The sequence below is a fragment of the Rhinatrema bivittatum genome, chromosome 1 (genome assembly GCF_901001135.1).
Source record: "Rhinatrema bivittatum chromosome 1, aRhiBiv1.1, whole genome shotgun sequence".
NCBI classification, from domain to species: domain Eukaryota; kingdom Metazoa; phylum Chordata; class Amphibia; order Gymnophiona; family Rhinatrematidae; genus Rhinatrema; species Rhinatrema bivittatum.
Window position 1 is genome coordinate 22,369,683 of NC_042615.1, and position 22,211 is coordinate 22,391,893.

Consider the following 22,211-nt stretch of genomic DNA (forward strand, 5'->3'; position numbering starts at 1 on the left):
TGATGGAGATGGCTCTGTTTCTGGTGGAAGAGAGTTTGGCGTGTGGAAGTGAAGGAATCACTAGTTGAAGTTTAGTAGTTGTTCTTGTTGTACGAAGAGAACAATGGATATGAATGATGTCATCAAGGGCAGTGTAGTCTGCTTTATAAATTGATTTATGAAGTATTGAAAGAACTTTGAATTCTATTCTTTTCTCAATTGGGAGCCACTGTAGTTGGTTAAGAACAGGTGTAATGTGTTCAGATTTTCTTTTACCTGTCAGGACTCTGGCAGCAGCATTCTGAAGTAGCTGCAAAGGTCTTAAGGACGTCTTAGGTAAGCCAATCAGGAGAGAATTGCAATCGTCCAAACCGGAGAAGATGAGGGCTTGTAGGACGGTTTTGAAATCATGGGGGTGAAGCAGTGGTTTAGATGGCATGAGTTAATAGCATGGATGACTGTACCCCACCAGATATCAGGGAAGGAGGAATAGCCTAGTGGTTAGCTCAGTGGGTTACAAACCCAGAGACCAGGATTCAAGTCCTGCTGTTGCTCCTTGTGACCTTGGGCAAGTCACTTTACCCTACATTACCTCAGGTACAAAACTTAGATTGTAAGCCCTCTAGGGATAGGGAAATACCTATAGTACCTGAATGTAAACCACTCTGATATGTCAGTATCTAATAAATAAGTATTACATTTTTTGTGCATGTTGGAGTCTGCCCCACTAAACCCCCTTTACTTTCAGGCCAATAAATAGGGGTGATTTTATCCCCCCAAATCCTTCCCATCAAAGTCAATTCTATAGAAATAACTCCCCTTCAAGCTCCCCCCATTGGCCCGCCCTGCTCCCTCCAATGAAGACCCCCCTTCATGATGAAGACACTCCCTCTACATACACACCACATCCCTGCCACCCTCCTACCATTCTGGAATGGATGTTTACCATTCCGGAGGGTTCCAGCTTTTAATGTAGAAGGATGTGAGAGAATTCTTGTCAGCTGCTCTGCAGCTTTTAAATGGTACTGCTAGATGACACTTTATCATTAGCACCACCATGTACATACTACAGAGGCTGTTTACATACACGTACTTGCTAAGGTTTAGTTGCATTTTAACATGCCATCGAACATTATTTATTTATTTGTTTGTTTGTTTTTCTATACCGCATCGTACATATCACACCAGTTTACATGGAAATTGGGCATCCAAATGGCAGATGAAATTTAATGTGGATAAGTGCAAGGTGATGCATATAGGAAAAAATAACCCATGCTATAATTACACAATGTTGGGTTCCATATTAGGTGCTACAACCCAAGAAAGAGATCTAGGTGTCATAGTGGATAACACACTGAAATCGTCAGTGCAGTGTGCTGCGGCAGTCAAAAAAGCAAACAGAATGTTGGGAATTATTAGAAAGGGAATGGTGAATAAAACGGAAAATGTCATAATGCCTCTGTATCGCTCCATGGTGAGACCACACCTTGAATACTGTGTACAATTCTGGTTGCCGCATCTCAAAAAAGATATAATTGCGATGGAGAAGGTACAGAGAAGGGTGATCAAAATGATAAAGGGGATGGAACAGCTCCCCTATGAGGAAAGACTAAAGAGGTTAGGACTTTTCAGCTTGGAGAAGAGACGGCTGAGGGGGGATATGATAGAGGTGTTTAAAATCATGAGAGGTCTAGAACGGGTAGATGTGAATCTGTTATTTACTCTTTCGGATAGTAGAAAGACTAGGAGGCACTCGATGAAGTTAGCATGGGGCACATTTAAAACTAATCGGAGAAAGTTCTTTTTTACTCAACGCACAATTAAACTCTGGAATTTGTTGCCAGAGGATGTGGTTAGTGCAGTTAGTATAGCTGTGTTTAAAAAAGGATTGGATAAGTTCGTGGAGGAGAAGTCCATTACCTGCTATTTATTTATTTATTTATTTATTTATTTATTTAACTTTTAATATACCGACATTCATAGGGCATATCATGCCGGTTTACAAAAAACTGAAACAGGTAGAAAATACAATGAACAAGGGTAGGGGAGAATAGCCACTGCCATTAGCAATGGTAACATGGAATAGACTTAGTTTTTGGGTACTTGCCAGGTTCTTATGTCCTGGATTGGCCACTATTGGAAACAGGATGCTGGGCTTGATGGACCCTTGGTCTGACCCAGTATGGCATTTTCTTATGTTCTTATGTTTTCTTATAGTGGGGTCTATCGATGTAGACTTCCTATTTTGTATTGGAGCTTCGCGAGCTTATTGCGCTTTGCAACATCATGTTGTTATATATAGTACAGTAAGCTAGGTAACTTTTTACATTGAGATTAGTGACTTTTACAATGAAGTTGGCTTATTGCGCTTTGCAACATCATGTTGTTATACATTGTACAGTAAGCTAGGTAGCTTTTTACATTGAGATTAGTGACATTGCTTTTAACATTGATATTAGTGGCTTATTGCGATTTGCAACATTATGTTGTTATACATAGGACAGTAAGCTAGGTAGCTTACTTTAGCGTTTGCATTAACATTTGCATTTTATAAAAGGGTCACTCAAAATAAAATTTCATGCAGGATTTAATGTGCAGGTCCTATGGTGTTGCTTGAGTTATTCCCTCCTGCAGTGCTCTGCTGCATTGTTTCTTAGGTATATGGAAGATGAGACCTGCCTATTTCAGCAGCACTAATGAATCCATATCATGCCAAATGCTCATTTGTGGTATGTAGGAAGAGATGAATCTATGAAATACTATTATTAAATAAATATTTAGACTCATCATGTCAACTGATTTCTAACTAAATACATTTATAGATCTAACATAAAAAAGACTGCGGAACTAATCTAGGCAGCTAATTTTGGCTGTCTAAATGTAGCAAATTTTCAGCCAGACCAAGGAGTCTAGATTTTTGACTGAAAATTCTCCCAAGTGTAGGCAGCCTTGGTTGAAAATGTTTCCAAAATCTGACATCTACCCAATGGAGTCAATTCTTCATCTTTGCTTTGCAATCCCCTATAAGCTGCCACTGCAGGCGCCTCAGTTCCTTTCAAGATGTGATTGTCAGAACTCTTGTCTCTAGAGATGTGAATCGTGTGATCGATCGTCTTAACGATCGCTTTCGGCTGGGGGGGGGAGGGAATCGGATCGTCGCGGTTTTGTTTTTTTAAATATCGTATAAATCGTAAATCGGGGGAGGGCAGGAAAACCGGCTCACTAAAACATCCCTAAAACCCACCCCGACCCTTTAAAATAAATCCCCCACCCTCCCGAACCCCCCCAAAATGCCTTAAATTACCTGGGGTCCAGAGGGGGGGTCCCGGTGTGATCTTTTACTCTCTGGCCTCTGGTGCATTGTAGAAATGGCGCCGGCGCTACCTTTGCCCTGTCAGGCAAAGGTAGCGCCGGCGCCATTTTGTTTTTTGTCCCCCGACGTCAGGAACGTAGGAGATCGCTCCCGGACCCCCGCTGGACCCCCAGGGACTTTTGGCCAGCTTGGGGGGGCCTCCTGACCCCCACAAGACTTGCCAAAAGTCCAGCGGGGGTCCGAGAGCGACCTCCGTTTTGCAATATGGCCGGCGCCATTTTGCAAATTGGCGCCGGCCGTACGGCAACACGATTCGAGTGTAGGAGGTCATTCCCGGACCCCCGCTGGACTTTTGGCAAGTCTTGTGGGGGTCAGGAGGCCCCCCCAAGCTGGCCAAAAGTCCCTGGGGGTCCAGCGAGGGTCCAGGAGCGATCTCCTACGCTCCTGACGTCGGAGGACAAAAAACAAAATGGCGCCTCCGGCGCCATTTCTACAACGCACCGGAGGCCCGAGAGTAAAAGATCACATCGGGACCCCCCCCACTGGACCCCAGGTAATTTAAGGCATTTGGGGGGGGGGGGTTTGGGAGGGTGGGGGATTTATTTTAAAGGGTCGGGGTGGGTTTTAGGGTTGTTTTAGTGTGCCGATTTTCCCGCCCTCCCCCTTCCCCTCCCCCTTTCCCCGATTTACGATTTTTGACGATAAATCGGGGGAATTCCTATTAAATATCGCTTCTAACGATTTTTGACGATTTAAAATATATCGGACGATATTTTAAATCGTCAAAAAACGATTCACATCCCTACTTGTCTCTTCTCTGATTAGTCCCCAGGGATTTAGGGAGGAATTCTAGGAATACCTCAGTGTTCCTTGCAATTTGAGGGCTCAAAGGCCAGACAGATGCTTGGACCTGGCAAAGACCTGTGCTTCCTTGAAACTTGTACCTAAATGTTAGGTTAGATAGAAGAGTCAAAGTATTGCCTTGCTCTGTGTGTCAAACTGCTGCCTAAATATGTCCTGTGTGAAGATTCAACTGTGTGCTTTGACCCTGGAATGGATTTATAGAATGGTTAAAACCTTGCCCCCAACCAAGCCTATGTGGTATTTCTAAACAGCCTACAGAATTAAAACCAGCTATTTGTAAATAAATCCTTGCTAGCAATATTACATAGTAACATAGTGATTGACAGCAGATAAAGAAGAAAAAGATCCAGTCAGTCTGCCCAGCAAAGTGTTTAGGGATGTACCTGCCACTCCGTACAGGCCCTATAAAGCAGACGATGAACAGATCTCTTCCTCCCGAATTTCATTATTCATTCCTTCTTGTGGTACACAGAGGGTATTTCGAAGTATGACTTATAACTTCAGGTGCCCCCACATGACCCAACATTAAGCACTTTAAAAGATCAAATATTAAACTTTATAGAAATATATTTATAATTTAGGCAAGGTATGTGTCCCAGTAATGGCCCCAGAGCATCAGTTGGGAAAAGGATGGCCTTGCATTGCATTGAACGCCAATTCGTTCTGCAAGTCCTGTTGTTATCTCTAGAATCATTCCAGTAATGAGAACAATCATGTGACCGTATGTTCCGAGATCCCTGAGGATGACCACAGAGGCACCACTCTTCTGGAAATTTAATAGCCCGTGATTATTTCAAGGTGAGTATCATGAATTACATGGAGCGTTACATGGGGGCCATTTGCTGATGCTGTGATTATTACCCTTAACAGAAGGTATGGGGATTACTATCCTTAACCAATAAGCCTTGATGCTTTCATGCAACTGCAACATAAGTTCAACAACAGAGGGAAAAGGGGAATTGCATTTGGATAACAACCAATGAGGGCCCTGGCGTTTACTGCCTGGGGAACTGATAATCACGGGGATAACCTGCATTAGGGGCCTTTGAGGGAGAGTACTGTTATAATATAAGACTCGCAGGAAGGCTGTGTGAGCTGTCTCACTTACCTCCATGCCACTTCCATCCTCATGTAACAGGAAAGCTGCTCCAGCCTACCAGGGCTGTACCGCATGGCTCACACACTGACGTGATGTCCAGGCTTCATCATACTCTTGCTCCTCCCAGACTTTGCTTTAGGTGTGTGTGCACAGGTTGTGCTTATGTTTAAAGGGCCCAGCATGGAAAACCCGAACCCAGCACTTTCTAATGACATCACCCACTCATACTACTTAGGGCAGCCTTGGACTATCACTGGCACTTTAGCAACAGATCTTCTGCCTTGTATCGCATATTGCCTTATATTCCTGATTCCTGTGTCCTGCATTTCTGTTTCTTCATCCAGCCATGTCTTCCAGCCTCGCCTCATCCAGCCTTGCCTTGTCCAGCTTTGCCTTGAACAGCCTTGTTTCTCTAACCTTGCCTCTTCCAGCCTTGCCTTGTCTTGTCTTCCAGTCTTGCCTTGCTTCATCTTTCAGCCTTGTCTCATCCAGCTTTGCCTCATTCAGCCTTGTCCTCTAGCCTTGCCTCATCCATCCTTGCTTTGTTCAGCCTTGATTCTCTAGCCAATGTCTCATCTAGCCTTCCTGTCCAGCCTTACCTTGCCCTGCCTGTCTTATCTAGTGTCTTCTGTGTGCCTTCATCCACCCTTGGCCTGACTCTATGGATTTCGACCTCTTGCTTGGACCTGACCACAATTGCCTGCTGCCTGGGCCTGACCTCTTGCTGGACCTGACCATTCTTGCTAGCTGCCTGTCCTGACCTTGGCTTGTCTCTGATTCCATTAATCTGCTGCCTGTCTTGACCCCGGCATATTTTTGGACTCTAGTTCTCTTCATCACCCTAGAGACCCGCCTAAGACCAGCCAGGTACAAAAACCAAGGGCTTAACCTGCGAGGGAGGTGACGATATAGGGGAAGCTCCAGACTGTGCCACTGCAGGGTACATATGCCAGCTGCCGGCATAGGCCTCAAAGGTTCATCTACGAGACTGTGTCAACTACACTGCAGCACAAAGGGCTCAGAACCATGCCACCCTGCACAGGGGAAGAGTGAATCATGAAGCTTCACAGTTATGAAAAGAAAACATTAAAATATATTGGCAATTTCATTTTCAGGATGTCTTTTAAATCTTTTGTGTGGAAGAAATGCAATTGAGTATATACGCATGTAAGTAGAGTATTCGTGCACATGGTCATTTATAAACATTTCAATAGTGGATACATTTTTTTGTTTTACACACACATATAATAGTGCAAAAAGGGGGGGGGGTTATTGACATTCTAGGGTGGGGTCAAGAGGTATACATGGAAGTTGCTATTTTATAAGAAATATTCACATATAAATTAACTAATTTATTTGTGCAATTTTACACTTGCTAGTTAACTAGCCCAATAGATATTGCACATGTCTATGGTTTGCAATGTTTCCGTGGGAGGTCTGAATGAACAGATTGGGGTTCAGAATGAGGTGCTATAGGGTCTAAGTGAACTGAGATGGACTGGGTGACATGGCGGACGTATCAACAAACTGGTGATAATTTAAAATATACCTGCCTCCACATTTAACTCAGGGTTTTACGAATACATGTTTTTAAAATAAAATATACACACATATATTTACAAAAGAAGTAAAGAAAGTGCATATGTTCCTCAAATTGGAAATCTTCACATATTCTGAGATGTACACACACCACATACTTTCAGAGCAGAACCACAAATGTAGCTTCCACTGCAGTTTATAAAATAGGATAAGCCTCCATGTGTCTACTTATGCGCATAAATGCTCTATTGCAAACATGAGTCTGATTTTAGAAGGCATTTACAAGCCTAAAATAGGGTTTTATACATGTAAAAGCACTTTACCCATGTAAATGGGCTTTTGACCATAGCAGTAATAAAGTTATGCAGCAGGGGACCCCAACGCGTGCTTGTGCGCATAAATACTTATGTTAAAGTCCCGGAACGCCCATGTCCCGCCTTTGCCCCACTCAGGCCATGCCCACTTTTGGGCTCTGACTTGGGCATGTACCGGGAGATGCCCGCATGCATGGGCGTGCACTGGCTGGACATACGTGTGCATCTCCCGGCTTTGTCATGCGCTGGACTTTTAAAATTCACCCGACAGTATGTTACATTTGCACGTGCAATGCCTTTTCAAATGATCTCCCTAGGTCTGAACGTTATCTACCCTGGTTCCCACCACAGGATAATTGGTACAGGTGTGACAGAGACAGTAGCAGGTATGTTATGTAAGACAATCTTACTGAAAACTTATCCTGGGCGTGAAAAGACTGTGTCCAAGATATTATACATCTGTTGGCAAATTGCAAGACAGTCTGTTGGCAAGGATACAACTTCACATAAAAAGATTGCTGAAAATTAAATGGACGACATGGCTGAAGGCCAAGCAGTCAGTACCTCAAGCTTCCGTACGGGATGTGCATGTTCTGGAATGACCTTGAGTCGTTCACCCTTTTGGGATGGTTGGGGCTAGGAGCAATGAGGAGGCAATGCTCAGAGTCCCCAATTAACAAAGCAATCAAGTTACTTCGTACTGCAGTGTAGTCTGGAGGAATATACGACTTTTTCTAAATAAATAAATAAATAAATAAATAAATAAATAAAAGACTGGCTTGGCAGCCCGAAGAGGCTGATGAGGTCTAAACATGAGAGGGCTGATGGAGAGAAAACAGAGCCCAAGAAGGGTGCAGTGCGCCTACCCTTGGAATCCATCACTTCCACATACCCGCAAGATTTGAAGCTTCGCCGTCAAGGTTCCTACCTGTCTGGCCAGGTCTTTCTTTAGTGCCGAAGCATCCAGAGTGGTGGTGGTGTTGAGATTATGAAGGGCTGGCATAATTGTGGTGAAGCTGATGATGGGGGCTGAGGGGGAGAAACAGATGTGTTTAAAAAAAAAAATGAAAGAAAAGAAATTCAAATTCTATGCAAAGTCCTAATCTGTAGTGTTTCTTGAGTCCCTTTGTCCCTTTCTTTTAAAGCAATGAGAGCGCGAGAGGAGTAAAGAGACACTGAGTGCCCTGAACTTTCATTTTATGTTAATAATACAAGGCTGTCTATCTTGATGATAAATTCCATAAGTAGCAGTGAGGTCCATGTTCAGAAGCATTCAGCTGAATAACTCACAAGCTATCTGGCTAAATGATTACTTGGGCACTTATCCAGCTAAATTCTAGCCGGATAAGTTTTTAAAAAGCACAAATTGTGGCCGGATAAGTTAGGAGTGTTCCGAAGGCGTAACTGGGTTAGCTGGAGAAGTTATCTGGCTAAGTCTGGTCGTCCCGTAGACCCGTCCTAAAGTTAGCTGGATACATTTATCAGGCAGAGCGTGGGAAAGCCGCGCCTATTCAGCAGCTCGGCTGGGCCGCTGAATACGTCTAGGCAAAGTTAGCAAAGTTTAACCGGAGAAGTTTATCCTGTTAACTTGCCAAGCTGCCCAGCAGCTGAACAAGGACCTCGGTATTTTCCGAAAGAAAAAAAAAATATTGTGATGTAGCAGTGATTTAACGTCAGCGTGCCCGGGAAAAGAACATGGAATTAATTGGAATGCACCCAGCGAAGGCCACTCTTAAACCGCTGCCCGTGCAAAGCCAGCGCACACAAAGGGATCGAAAACTTCTCAAGCAAACATAATCACTGCTGTGTGATACTGAAAAATAAAACCAGAACACTGAATCCAGGGAACGGGTGTTGGACCTTTTGACTCATTTGCCTACATCTACAGGTCCCCAGTTTCCAAATGACACTTCTACTCCAACATTTTGCTCATTCATGCAGGAGGTGTTTTGTAAAACAGACTGACAGGGATACTTCATAATATATAGGATAGGATTGCTAAATATATCTATTCTACAGCCGTCTCTCTTGTATCTCAAGCAGAGTGTTTCTCTTAAATAATGGAAAAAGCCCTAAGATCATGTCAGATGAAGTTTCATGCTGCACCCACCATCCAATCATGTCTTCTTAGCCAGTGAAAGCTGAGATGCCTAAGTGGCATAAAGTGACAGAAAGGAGATTCTATTCCCAGCACTGTCCAGGCTTACTGATTTTCCAAAGGTAAATATTTAGGGCATACATGAAAGTGACTTGAATGCTGATGGCAATAGGAGAGAGGATTCTGGAAGCATAAGGGCATTAGGATTTTCTTGCACAAGTCTAACCCTAACATAATGGCTGGCTTTAAAATGAATATCGTTCCTCCAGAATAAGTAGATAAAGTAAGAAAAAGAAAAAGCCAAAATCTCAGGTTTCCAGGACAGCAGTGCACACCACACAGCGCAGTTTCGGTAAGCCGGGTGATTAGAGCAGCGCAGGGAAGACTCCTGTTTGTGTTTTCTTTTCCTGTGGAATTTTCATAGGCACTCAGGCAGTGAAGTTAACTCTTTAAAAAGGCTGAGCTGTTACATGTACAAAGGAATTTCTGAGGCTCTGTTCTATTTGTGTCTCCGGGAACGGAACTATTTAAATGAAGAATGGCATCAGCTGAAATTTTGGCAGGAATCGTGGCTCTCAAAACTAAATAAGTACGCGGTCATAAATCATTTGAAGAGACAAAAAAAAATTGCAAAGCAAGCAAAATTAATTTCACATGTTACAGAGAAGTGACGGGAAGATCAAAAAAAAAAAATATACTGGATGAGAAATTTCAACTGTTGGTACCTTAAACAAGTTCTGAGTATTTCATCGACAAATATTACAAGAAATATTTTTTGGTTGTTAACACATAGAAATAAAGCGATTCTTCATTTTATTATTTGCAGCAGAGCGATATCAATCGAGGATGTGAAAAGGAAAGATCCTTATGGACTGGGGCACTGATTTTTGAATCCTAGCCCTTTGAGAATATCTATTTCTCTTTCAATAGCTGTGTGGGAAGTGAAGTTCAAACAAGGGAGCGATGGCTGGTTTGGGGAATGATGGATGGGAAAGAAAACCGGTGAATAAAATTATTTTCACAATGATCGGGGGACTCATTTGGGTTCAAATATGGGACGCAGGGAAAAATTTCACCTGAAAGATATTCATTAACAAGGACATTTTAAAAGCCCGCCGCATGTAAAAAAAAATGGGGGTGACGCGCGTGACCGGGCCTTGCATGTGCCGCGTGCATTTTACAAAGGTCCCGCGTGCTGAAGTCCTGGGCCAAAAGAAAGGGACGGGCCGGGAGGCATGATCTGGGCAGGGTGGGGCGAGGCTGGATGGCGCCATTTGACGCTGTCCCCGGGGAAGTGCGCGCCGGCGGCTGGCTGGCGTGCAGAAATTAACCTTACCCTCAACCTTATAATCTGTAATATCGCAATCAGTATTTTATACTGTTCATTTTCACAATCAGTATTTATTTTGTTTAATTCTCATACGTGTAGTGTTGTTATGGCAAATTCAGACACCTGTCCCTCTCACCGCTGCTATTCGATTTAAATAGATTTCTTCTTTTGGTTCCTTCTCTCAAGCTTTGCAATTGGTAATGTCACACTCGGTATTTGTATTTATATTGCATGCTTCTACCCTTTGTGCCCTTCTCACCTTCCTCTCTCTAATCTGTAAAGTCAAACTCAGCTTTTATATTGTATGTATTCCATATGCATTTTGTAGTAATATCTAATTTCAGTCACTTGTCCCCTCTCATCACTGTTAATCGCTTTAAATCTACTTCTACTCTCTGCTCCTTCGCTCCCCACTCTCTTCTAGGGATGTGAATCGTGTCCTCGATCGTCTTAACGATCGATTTCGGCTGGGAGGGGGAGGGAATCGTATTGTTGCCGTTTGGGGGGGTAAAATATCGTGAAAAATCGTGAAAAATCGTGAAAAATCGAAAAATCGAAAAATCGCAAAACCGGCACATTAAAACCCCCTAAAACCCACCCCCGACCCTTTAAATTAAATCCCCCACCCTCCCGAACCCCCCCCCAAATGACTTAAATAACCTGCGGGTCCAGCGGCGGTCCGGAACGGCAGCGGTCCGGAACGGGCTCCTGCTTCTGAATCTTGTTGTCTTCAGCCGGCGCCATTTTCCAAAATGGCGCCGAAAAATGGCAGCGGCCATAGACGAACACGATTGGACGGCAGGAGGTCCTTCCGGACCCCCGCTGGACTTTTGGCAAGTCTCTTGGGGGTCAGGAGGCCCCCCACAAGCTGGCCAAAAGTTCCTGGAGGTCCAGCGGGGGTCAGGGAGCGATTTCCCGCCGCGAATCGTTTTCGTACGGAAAATGGCGCCGGCAGGAGATCGACTGCAGGAGGTCGTTCAGCGAGGGTTCCGGCGCCTCGCTGAACAACCTCCTGCAGTCGATCTCCTGCCGGCGCCATTTTCCGTACGGAAAATGGCACCGGCCATACGCGTATGGCCGGCGCCATTTTCCGTACGAAAACGATTCGCGGCGGGAAATCGCTCCCTGACCCCCGCTGGACCTCCAGGAACTTTTGGCCAGCTTGTGGGGGGCCTCCTGACCCCCACGAGACTTGCCAAAAGTCCAGCGGGGGTCCGGAAGGACCTCCTGCCGTCCAATCGTGTTCGTCTATGGCCGCCGCCATTTTTCGGCGCCATTTTGGAAAATGGCGCCGGCTGAAGACAACAAGATTCAGGAGCAGGAGCCCGTTCCGGACCGCTGCCGTTCCGGACCGCCGCTGGACCCGCAGGTTATTTAAGTCATTTGGGGGGGGATTTAATTTAAAGGGTCGGGAGTGGGTTTTAGGGGGTTTTAGTGTGCCGGCTCACGATTCTAACGATTTATAACGATAAATCGTTAGAATCTCTATTGTATTGTGTTCCATAACGGTTTAAGACGATATTAAAATTATCGGACGATAATTTTAATCGTCCTAAAATGATTCACATCCCTACTCTCTTCCACCCTCCAAGATTCCGGTAACCCTGGTTCATTTAACTCACCTCCTCTCTTGTCTCTATCAGTAGCCCCCTAGCTACCTTTAAGTTAATGTGTATTTCCCTTGTTCGATGTAAACCGATATGACATGACGTGTGTCATGAATGTCGGGATAGAAAAGCATAAAATAAAATAAATAAATGAATAATAAATAAATCTGCTCCAGAGGAGTAGTAAATAATAACATAAAAAATTGGGGGTTAGTTAGGTTAGGTTTAGGATGCGGGGAGGAGAGGGGAAGAGGGAGGAAGGGTAGGATTAGGGATAGGAGAGTTCCCTCCCAGTCCACTCCATAATTGGAGTGAACTGGAAGGAAACCGGGGGAGGCCCAATTGTGTCGCTGTGCATAGCTTATAAAATCTCCTCTCCCCCCCCCCCACGTGTGCAAGTCGCGAGCCGCCCACACATGCACGCGGCCATTGGATTTTATAACGTGCACGCGCCAGGGCGTGCACGTTATAAAACTGACGCGTCCGTGTTCTTGCGCCAGGAACCACTTGCACATGGATGCGTGCGCATTCATTTTTAAAATCGACCCCCCCCCCCCCTAATTTTGGTGAACAACAACAAAGAAAAAATAAGTCCAGGGTTGAGAGGCACCTTGTATCTAAACTTCATTTCTCACATATATAGATCTGCCCCTCTAACCAAAGGCGCTGAGTGCTTGCATCACATGTAACATTAAATAATGACATATAAAAAACCCACAACATAAAAACAAAGTCAAACCTATACACCAGCTTGGAAAATTAATTTCAGCAAAAAATAAACTGGAACACATTTTGGAAGTGACTACAAATGACCAGGGAAGGGACTCTCTAGTCTGGACCAAATGCAGATGTAAAATTTCAAGCTTTACAAATTTTATGAAAGATTAATCATCATGGCTAAGCCATAGTAGGCTGAAACTCAATTAAAAAAAAACGGAGTTACTCCTGTTAAGTGTGATCGAAAATCCCATCAACTGTCCGCCTTCATCGGTCACACTAGGTACAGAGGTGATTGAGATAAAAAGAGTAGTTCGCAATTTGGGAATTCAATTAAATTCCAACTTATCCTTAACTCATCACATTTCTCATCTGATTAAGACTTCTTTTTTTAAATTACAGACAATAAAAAGGCTAAAGCCTCTTCTATTTAAATCAGATTTTCAAATGGTCATTCAAGCTATTATTTTCTCAGGTCTAGATTATTGTAATAGTCTTTTTCTGGGTCTGTTGGATTCCACCTTAAGACCTTTGCAACAGATTCAGAACACTGCTGCTCGTTTGTTAACAGGAGTACCTATGAGATATCACATCACCCCCGTATTGTATGGGTTACATTGGTTACCCATTAAGTTTAGGGTGAAATACAAAATTTTGTCATTAATACATACACTAATTCATGATCCGGATTCTACCTGGCTCTGCACTTCATTGCGGTTATATAAGCCTATTAGAAATCTTAGGTCTACCTCCAAATATCTTCTTGATGTGCCTACTGTCAGATTGGCTAGACTAAACATAACTAGGGAGAGGGCTTTTTCTGTGGCGGGCCCCATTCTATGGAACTCAGTTCCAAATACCTTGAGATCTATTACGGATCACAAGGAATTTAAAAAGGCTTTGAAAACCTACCTATTCACGATAGCTTATGCCAGAATTGAGGAAACAAATACCCTTCCGCAAAGTTCCTCATAATGTCAGTACCAGGTTATGATATGCTGGACCCTTAACAGCTTGCTTATTCTAATCACTTAATATTTCATGGCTTCTGGTTTTTTTTAACTTTTGTATATTTTCCGGCTTTTTCTTGTTTTTTGTAATAATCTTTAGTTTAGGCTTTTTAAATGAGTCAGGGATTATATTTACACGATGTATTTTTTTTCAAACTTTTTACTATATTTTTATTTATTTTCTGTTTTTTATTTTTATTTATTTTTATTAATTTTTTATTATTTTTGCCTTGTTATAAATTGAACGTGTGAACCGTTTTGGTCGGATACTCTCCGTGAAAATCGGTATATAAAAGTTTTTAAATAAATAAATAAATCTGTGAACCAAAGTTCCCTGGGTAGGGCATTTCCCATAAACCCCTGACATTTATACTTTTAGGCTACTGTCACTTTAAATCACATATCTTATTGGATTTATTAAAATGAGCATGCAGTTCCATCTTTTTGGATCCGCAGTTTTGCATTTGGAAGGTAAAACGTCAGGATGTGCTGTTATTTGAGAATGACAAAGCAACAACACAAAATTTGTTTTGTTTTGCATCATTTTCAAAATGAAACAAAAGAAAAACAAAATTTAATTTCATTTTTCCAATTTAGAGCATGCTAAAGGGGCAGGGTTTTCAAAAGGCACATGTTATAAAATTGCATGTCCATGTATGCGCGCCGGGTAGCGCGCGTGCAAGGACGCATTCGTGCTGGTTTGAAAATCTACCCCAAGGGTTTTAATGTTCGCCTATACCCCTTAGTAGGTATGAAAAGCATTGAAAATGCACTACAACAGGATAACAAAATGAAATTCTGAAGTTGCAGCAATGAAACATACAAAGAAGGAACAACCCACCACTCCTCTAGTAAAAAAATTGGTGAAATAAAATAGAAATATATCAAGTTCAGGCCAAAAAATAATGGGCCAGATTTTAAAAACTACGCGCGAGCGTAGATTTGTGCGCAAGGGGGTGCACAATTGCGCAACTTGCACGCGCCGAGCCACGCAGCCTTCCTCCGTTCTCTCCAAGGCCACTCCGAAATCAGAGCGGCATCAGAGAGAACTTTCCTGCCGCCACCCCCCACCTTCCCCTCCCTTCCTCTACCTAACCCGCTCCCCCCAGCCCTACCTAAACTCCCCCCTTACCTTTGTCCTATAAGTTGCGCCTGCCTCTGGGCAGATGTAGATTGTGCGTGCCGGCTGACGGCTGGCCCGCGATCCTGGGCACAGCGGCAAATGGCCGCTGTGCCTGGAGGCTCTGCCCCCTCCCCGCCCCCTTCCTGCCCCTTTTTCAAAGCCCCGGGACATACGTGCGTCCTGGGGCTTGCGCGCATCGCCGAGCCTATGCAAAATAGGCTCGGCGTGCGCAGGAGCGGGTTTTCGGGGTTATGCGCATAACCCTTTGAAAATCCGCCCCAATGTATATAAGGAAGTAACCAATGGTGTTATACAGAGTTTAGGGATATCTCACAGTCAAAGCAAAAGAAAAGAAATGTTTTCATGCATATTGCACATCTTACCCTATTTTCAATGCCTTATCACTTGCATTGTATAAGAAGAACAAACATTCTCGTCACAAAATCATTGCATTTTTGCTCAGCTTTCTGGCTTTATCCTGTACTATATACTTTCTAGTATAGTGGAGTAGAAGCCTTGTGGTCAGAGCAATGGCCTCTTACCCAGAGAAGCCAGGGTTCATTTCCCACTCAAGGATTGCTAAAGGCAAATTACCTCTCTCTGGAAAAAACAAATGTGGTGAATAACCTTTTTGGGTACTTGTGACTTGGATTTGCCACTGTTGTAAACAGGATGCTGGGCTTGATGGACCCTTGGTCTGACCCAGTATGGCATGTTCTTATGTCCTTATGTTCTCACAACTTTACACTGTATAGTGTAGAGAAAACTAACCAGTTGCAATAGACCCCATCATCATCATCATCATCATCAACATCATCATCACTCTTTTAGTCACCAAGGAAACAGCAAAGAGGTTAATTTTGTTTTCAATTTCTGATTTCTTTGGTTTAACAGTTAAACATTTTATATTTTCTGTCATCAGTTTCTATATAACCTCTTTGCATAGTGCTGTGTATATAACAGAAAATATATGAATGATAAACTGTAATTTAATGTGTTATGCATGTTTTATCAAAGAAGGGTGTGAGTTAGGGGTGTGCATTTATTTAAAACAAATAAGGAATCTGAACTGATCAGGCCCTTTTTCATTCAGTTCATTTTAAACAAAACAAATCCTGTGGCATCAAGAAACTCCAAAATGTTTAACATGAAGGTGGGGGATATATATATATATATATACAGATGATTTGATTTTGCCATATTAGCAACCTAAGATCAATTATGAGCCATGGCTCTTGGATAAGAGGCGCTTTTAAAGATGCTATTCCTGAGTTCCTCACAATACAGTCTTTTATTAGTTTTAATGGACTTACTGACACTTTGAACTAATGACTGCTGTTTCATTATCTAATTGTACACAACATATTTCATTCTAATTTGAGTTCATAAAGAGATAAAGTAGTACTTTGTCTCAAAGAATTTATAGAGAAAGCTGTCAACTGTCACGCTGCTTTCTTGTCTGTTCTAGTGAGGTTCATAATTGAAAATGTAAAGTACTGTCTTAGAAAATTTGCTGACAATGAGATATAAAGTCAGGGGAAACAGCTTTGAATTATGTACTAAATTTGGAGCAAACTTTCAGAGAACAGCGTAGAGGAAGTTCTCACCACAAAACTTGTTCACATCAAGTGCTGGACTTAGTTCGTGCAAATTTGGAACTAGAGACGTGGGGATACAAAGAAATTTCAGCATCGTTCAGGTTCAATGGAATTTTCAGATTTTCCCCAGATTAGATGGGAGGAAAATTTGTTAGATATTTCCTAGCAAATCTGAGGAAAATCCAAGCAGACCTGCTGAAATTCCAGGCGAGTTTGTTGGTGAACAGAAATCCACATCCATTTCTGCCCACTATGGATTTCTGTGAATTGCAGAATTCAATCAGAATCTGATGCAGATTTGCTATGGATGTTTACAGAAGAAATTCATCAAATTAGCTCATTTAAAAAAAATGTAATTTTATTAAACTTTGGAGTTTGCTTTCAACAAAGAAAATCAATATTGGAATAACACACACACACAAAAAAAAAATCACAGTAAAAGAGTGATATCATAATCCCAAAGAAAAAGAGCATGCTAAATACTAAACAACAGAAATTCACAGGCACCACAAGCTAGCAAGGAACAGCCAAGAAAAGAGGAAAACTCTACAATCTCCATAAGCCTATTCACCAAACACTAAGAATAATAAGGATACTAGATAAACTTTCCAGCTCAGATAGTCAATTTTTACCTCTTTAAAAGTCAGAAGACAGCTCTTCATGGTTTGTAAAAACCAACAAATTTCCTAAAAGTATTATACAGCATTTGGAAAGATATTTCAAAATACATTGGGCTCCTAAATTTTCCACAACTTCCCTCATACCCCAATATCAATAGGTATCTTCTCTGCAAAACAATTCTTAAGAAATTGATTGCAAGCTGGATAAAAGACAGGAAACAGAGAGTAGGATTAAATGGTCAGTTTTCACAGTGGAAAAGGGTAAACAGTGGAGTGCCTCAGGGACCGGTGCTTTTTAATTTATTTATAAATGATCTGGAAAGGGATAGGATGAGTGAGGTGATCAAATTTGCAGATGACACAAAATTATGCAGAGTAGTTAAATCACAAACGGATTGTGATAAATTGCAGGAGGACCTTGTGAAAATGGAAAATTGGGCTTCCAAATGGCAGATGAAATTTAACTTGGATAAGAGCAAAGTGATGAGCATTATCACCTCCTTTTTCCTGCTGCTTATGCCTCTCTCTATGCAGTCCAGCATTGCACTGATCATAGTCATCATGTTGTCACATCGCTTCACTACTTTCAGATCCTCTGCGCATTATATTATGGCTCCCAGGGATTAAATTTGGGGATATAGTACAGAAATTGTATTGCATTATGCTAATATTGTCCTAGAAACTATGAACAAAAGAGGAAGAAATCAGTGACACCAAGGAACAGGAGAAGATGGTTGCTCTGTGCTATATATCCTATGTTGTCTACTTTTGGTGGAAGCTTTTTGCTCTTCATAATTAAGTCGGTCAACTATTTCAGCCTCTTGCACTCATTATCTGGAATAAATCTCCCCTTCTCAACAGAAGACAGCCATTCTGGAGCAAATCCCAAAAAGCTTAAAAATTGTAGATGACTCCAAAACGAAAATATAAATTGACTGCTTTTCCAACTCTCTGTGTAAATGTATCATTAAATATGTCATTTCTGTTAAAGAAGTCAAGTTAAATATAAGAACAGCAATTCAGTATACCCTACATACACTGAAGCTGAGATTTCTAGTGACAATGAATTGCTCAGCAAGTCAACTGAGCATATAATGTAATGTCTGACAACTTTGATATTTCATTACACCAAGTGACTAATTCATTCTTGAAATAAATGTAACAAGGGCAATGCAAACAATCTGTCCTTGTAACATGATTAAAAAAAAAATGCTAAAATGCTGCTATTCCTTTGCTGCTAGAATGTGGAATCCTATCATCTAATTTTTCTTGCTCTCTACAAATGATTTGTTTAGAAGACATGACCATGCCTTTTTCTCTGTACCCCTCAAGCAGCTTTTATCAAGGGATACACATTGCAGAAAAAGGGGAAAGCTTTCTTCTACACGAGGGCCATTTTGGAAGGTGCTAGATTTTACAACACATATTGGTGTTTAACCAAAATGCAAGTATTTGAACTAGCTTGTGAATAAAAGGCCCGTGAGGTCTCAAATGCTCATATACTACAGTATCTTTTACTGGTCCTTTAAAAGGTATCACAAACTAAAAGGACTCCAGTAGCAGCCCCGATGAGGGTGGGGTAGATATCATCCCATTGAAAGAGGAGATTTGATGGGTGGAACTATCAAAGCTGAGGGTAGACAAGGCCATAGGCCATATGACATACATCTCATGATATCAAGGGAGCTCAGAGATGTGCTGGAGGGTCCACTGAAGGAACTCCAAGGATCAATAGATCCTTGGAGGCAGGAGTGATGATACAAGTATGGAGAAGGCTGGTTATGATCCTGTATCGAACAAATAGAAGGCTGGAAACGTCAGGATGGTTAGTCTTTCTTTGGTAGTGAGAATATTTATTGAAGACTCTGCTGAAGAAAAAGATAGTGTGCTATCTACAATCCAGTGAGTTGCTGGATTCAAGGCAAAATGGTTTTACTAAAGGAAGTTCATTTTAAATGAATCTGATTGATTTTTTTTTTAATTGGGTGACAAGAGAATTAGATCAAGGACAAACACTTGCCATGATCTATATGGATTTCAGCAAAGCTTTGGATATTATCCTGCATAGGAGGCTCATGAATAAAATAAGAAGCCTGGGAATGGGTCCCAAGGTGGTGGAATGGACTCCACCTTGGTTGACTGACAAACAACAGCAAGTAGTGGTAAATGGAAACTATACTGAGGTGTGCCTCAAGGACTGATTCTGGGGGACAATTCTGTTCAATATCTTTATGGGTGATACTGCAAAGAAGTTAGAAAGAAAAGGTTGCTGTTTTGTGGATGAGACTAAGATCTGCAGTACGATAGACCCACCTGAAGAAGCAGACAGAATGAGAAATGATCTGAGAAAACTTAAAGAATGGTTGAAGGTTTGACAGCTAGGATTCAATGTCAGGAAGTGCAGAATCCTGCATGTAGAGTACAGCAATGCAAAGGAGCTGTATGTTATAGGGTATGAACTTAAGAACTGAAGTGCACAGACTAAGGGCCTCATTTTCTAACGTATCGCAGGCCTGCGATACGTTAGAAAATCGTGCTAATGGGGGGGGCGGTCCGGCAGCGATCGCACCGCCGCAGACATACTAGCATCTAAATAAAAATTACAAGAGAAGCAACTACACTGAAGTGATAGCCGTGATTCTCTTAACTAGGTCTTGATTGGAACGAGTCCCGTTGCTACAGCATCCATCTACAGAGTGGATCCTAGGTTGCCAGGGCTGGAATGCAAAAGATTGTGGGTCACTTAAAGATACAGCAACTATAGATAGATTTTTTTAATAGGTATACAGTTTATAATTGTTTGAACACACTCTACTTTTCACTCCTTCAGGAAACTAATTAACAGACCAGTGTGCAGCACATGACACTAAAATGTCAATTAACCCATGTGGCAGCTGCACAATGAGAGCTGATTTGATGTACGAAGTATTTATTCAGAGTGGAGCATTAATTTAGGGACGCAGTATGCTATCATTGTGCCTTGAACCGACTCCTCTGTGATGCAGTTGGATCCTCACTTAAACAGAATATTATGTACCACTGACACACAGCAGAGAACGCCTTGAATGAATGAAATAAATGAGCTGATCTTCCCATATATTGCATGCATTTCATATTCCTGATGATTGTAACTGCTGTCATAGGTTTTCCACCAGCTTTTGCTGCTATCTTAATTTCCTCTGCTACTCATCCTGCGATTTTGAACACTTCTGCTTGGACTCTTCTGAATTTTTGGACACACATCAACACCCTCTACAAGACTTGGTAGGAAGTTACAATGCGTAATTCTGTTCATTAAGAACCTGCCACCAGGATAGCAGAATGTCACATGTCCATTTCTTTCTGAGCTATCCAGGTGCCAGTCTAACTTTTATCATCCAACATAATCATCTCTAGTCATAGCATAGTTGGAAGGCGGGAGAGGGGGCATGGGAAACAGTGTTGTTTGCACTGTCACATTAATGGATTTTTTTGTCTGGTTCACAGGAAGGACATCTAATTAGATATTACACTGAAATGTTTTAACCTGTCTTAGTACACCAAATGCAATTTGTTGCAAAGAAAGGACTATATCTTTGCTATCTCCAGTTCAGGAATTCTGTAACTGGAACCTGCTTCAATGTACAGGAAGCCCTGGTAATTAAATAGTTTATCCAGCTGTATCTCAGAAATTGTATTGCTGAGCAGAAATAGTTGAATTTCCAAAGCGAAATTAAATTCCAATCTAGGGATTCGTTCCTGATGCTTTAAGGCTTAAGAAGGCGAATAGCGCCCGAGGAGCAGAATTTGCCAAATATCTCGCCATAAAATTAGATATTTTTCTGGTATTCAGTGCATTTTAAAACTCCAGAGAGATATTCAGGAGGTGGAGCTAGCCAATATGCTGTAATACATGACTTGACTTCACCTTCCCATTGCCACCTACAAATTTTGATTGAACCCCCCCTAGATACACACCTTTTATTCACTTTCTGAACATCCCAACAAATGCAGGCTCCGTTCGGAGCAAATATCTCCCATCTTTTTCATATGGGAGGGAAATTCATTTTTTCTATCTCATGGAAAACAGACAGATGTCGACTCACACACTTTGACATTGGAAAAGAAAACAAATAATATCTCAGAAAAATTCAGTTTTTGTGCCATTTCTCTCTTTTCTGAAAAGGAGTCCCACCCTCAGCACTGCAGCTAGGCTGGATCACAATTGGTCCAAGAGGATCAGCAGCACCAACTGGGCTAGGGAAGGGGGTGATGGTCACGTGGCGCAGCTAAAACGCATCCTCACAATTAACTGCAGTCTTTATTACAGGGGTAAGGTGAGGATGGTGCTTCCCTTGCCACTTGGCATAATTAAGAAGGAAACCATTTGAAGTACATCTTAGCGGGTTTCAGAGTGAATCTATTTTCTTTTTTTTATATGTTGCAGAAGCTGACAATCCCAAAACAGAATATTTCCTCAACGTTGAGAAGGAGACTGATGTGCTGCCTGTCACTACGCGAAAGATTGCAGCTGGTCATTTGTGGCTTAGTGCGCCTATCAGATTTGGAGTCGACAATTATAGCGATATTCACTGTTGACATCACACTCCGTGTGGAAGTCCACATTACATTGTCAATTTCTACACTTCAATTATATTCTTCCAGAAGAAAATGTTATGGTAATAAGACCATCTACGTACGCTTAACAGATTATTTCACACAGCCCCTGAGGCAGCCCCCATGAGGTGGGCGAAATTTGGCCTGAGTCGGGCATATTGTGAATTGGATCTTTAAGTCTCCTTAATAAAGTTTTTCAACGGACATTTTTAGGCATCTATTTTCTTGGTGTTTCCCTCACGGCTTTTTTAGATCAACTACCTATATGGCTTCCCATACAGGTTCCCCTCACAGCTTGTCTGGTGAAGTGGAAATCATGACTGCTCTGCATTATTTGGCTACTTGCTCCTTTCAGATGGTGGTAGGCGGCATCATGACAACCCATTTCTTAAGACCTTGTTATC